General features: G+C 51.6%; 1 non-coding gene and 2 pseudogenes across 1 annotated transcript; all 3 read right to left on the bottom strand.

The window, feature by feature from the left end:
- Positions 1-93, bottom strand: LOC122143492 (annotated as a pseudogene; the record flags this gene model as incomplete).
- Positions 94-866: 773 nt separating this feature from the next.
- LOC122143491 lies at positions 867-1057 on the bottom strand. The gene has a single exon (XR_006159196.1). It is a non-coding gene; the product is annotated as a U2 spliceosomal RNA (small nuclear RNA).
- Positions 1058-2309: 1252 nt separating this feature from the next.
- LOC122143493 lies at positions 2310-2423 on the bottom strand (annotated as a pseudogene; the record flags this gene model as incomplete).

The following is a 2423-nucleotide window of genomic DNA, read 5'->3' as shown; positions in this document are numbered from 1 at the left end:
TAATATGTAGTCCCCGGGTAGGGGACGTATCAGATATTAAACTGATAAGAACAGATACTACACTTGATCTTAGCCAAAAGGCCGAGAAGCGATGCCGCAATGGTGCAGCGGGGAGGAAGCGGGACGGCCACGCCCATCTCGGCTTTGGTAAGTCAGGGAGACCTGAAACGCTGGGGGACGGTAGGACCCTCCCCGTCTGGCGCCACCGAGCCTGCGCCCGATCGGCCGACGGTGGCTCTGCTGCGCGGAGAGGCACGGCATCAGCCAGAACTCCTAAACGGCTGTCGTGAGAGCCACGGCCTCATGTCATCGAACTTTGCCCGAGCCGAACGAGAGGTGCAGGTCTCTAATTGGCAGGTCGCCTGGCTAAATTTTCGGCTATTTGGGATTTTGTCGAAAACCTTCTTTTTGCTGTAAAACCAGCACCAGGCATTTGGCCCAGTCAGAACCAAAGCAGCACAAAAAGAAGAAAGATTCTCTGGAGTCTGACGGTCAATAATCATCCAAAAAAAGTGGAAATTTCCATCACACACACCTTGGCGAGGGCCCTCAAAAGCGTTGAAGGTGGTGGCCCAGGTTGCTAAAAAAAATGATCTAGATTGTCAGCCTATTAGTAGACTCAAGCATCTGAATCGGGGTGCTCACAAAGGGCTTAGATGATGCTCCCTTTAACCAAACACACCTGATCTGATGCATCAGCTCGTTAGTGAAAGACTCCAAGACCTCAGGTGGGATGCATCCGAGGAGAACTCTCAATAAAAACAGCAACCACGGCATCTGCAAGAGCAGACCTCAGGGGGGGAGCCAAGACAAAGCCCTCATTCCTTTTTCTGTTATTCATCACAATAAGCAGCAATCCCTGAAAAGGGAAGCACACCGTTCCTGGAAACACTGCAATACCAGGCCGATGCGTGGAGTGGACAGAGCAAGCCCCGGCTCCAGCTCCGTGATCCAAAAATCAATTTAATATGTAGTCCCCTGGTAGGGGGACGTATCAGATATTAAACTGATAAGAACAGATACTACACTTGATCTTAGCCAAAGGCCGAGAAGCGATGCTGCAGTGGTGCAGCGGGGAGTGAAGCGGGACATGGCTACCGCCCATCTCGGCTTTGGTAAGTCAGGGAGACCTGAAACGCTGGGGGACCATCCCAAAGTGGAATACCCACCTTGCCAGGGCCTCAAAAACGCTCAAGGTCGTGGTGGCCCTAGGTTGCTAAAATGGCTGTAACCCAGGAGGAATGAGACTACTACCTAAATACCGGGCACGGCGGGCATGTTCAGCCTGTGGCCTGTGAGAAAAGGGTGCTGTGGGACTGGGCCACTTGGTGGCGCTGTGGGCAGAAAAACAAAGGAAACAGGCAAACACCATGAAAAATAGCAGCCTGGCAGCAGCCGCCTGGAATGACTTGAAAAGTGAGGCCTGTGAGTAGGGGCTCAGCCCACCTTGTGCCGGACATTTTTTTCAAGAGCTAGTGACTTTTTTTTTTTTTTTTTTTTACACACAAACCATACCAAGTATAGGGGACGAAGCCCTATTCTGGAATAGCTCTGGACTGTGAACAAAACGCCGGTAAAGACTAGGAGAAAATCTATCTGTTTTTTTTTTTTTTGTCAACCAGCAGCTTTGCTTAGCGGGGCAGCCCACGAGAGCTGGAACGCAGCTCCCCACTACCATAAATTATTGCAGTCGCTCAGGATTCCTCACATTGGGGCCTGCAGGGGTCAGCACGGGCCGAGTGCAATGGACGCAGCCTCTTTCCTGGGTAACCGCCTTGACCTTGTGGTGTTCCCTGGCCAAAGGGCGGAAGGCTCAGGGCGTGCCAGTCAGGAGGTACCATTTCCTGCCTCTACCGCCCCTACCACCCAAACCCTCACCTAGCAAGTGAAGCACTGCTGCCCATTACCAAGAATTGCAAACTGGATCAGTGTTTTCCCAACCAGCTGTTCCTGCAGGCCTCCCCCAACACTGCATGAATGTGTTCTATGTCACCTTAATCAAACACACCTGATTCTCAGATCATCCAGCTCAGCCAGGCAGAGACTTCGAAGATCTGGAATCAGCAAGCCCCAGACAAAGGGTCTCATATGTTTTAGATGACTCTTTAACCAAAACACACCTATTCGACATGCACTCTGCCCAAGTGGCGGAAAGACTCCAAGACCTCAGGGTGGATGCAGAATCCGGGAGGAGAATCCCAATAAAACAGCAACCACCTGCATCTGCAAGAGCAGGACCAGGGGGAGCCACACAAAGCCCCCTCATTCCCTTTCTGTTATTCATCACAATAAGCAGCAATCCCTGAAAAGGGAAGCACAACGTTCCTGGAAACACTGCAATACCAGGCCGATGCGTGGAGTGGACAGAGCAACGCCCCGGCTCCAGCTCCGTGATCCAAAAATCAATTTAATATGTAGTCCCG

Source organism: Cyprinus carpio, unplaced genomic scaffold, assembly GCF_018340385.1.
Source record: "Cyprinus carpio isolate SPL01 unplaced genomic scaffold, ASM1834038v1 S000005556, whole genome shotgun sequence".
Lineage (NCBI taxonomy): Eukaryota > Metazoa > Chordata > Actinopteri > Cypriniformes > Cyprinidae > Cyprinus > Cyprinus carpio.
The sequence above is the reverse complement of the archived record's forward strand: the minus strand, read 5'-3'. Positions and strand labels throughout refer to the sequence as shown.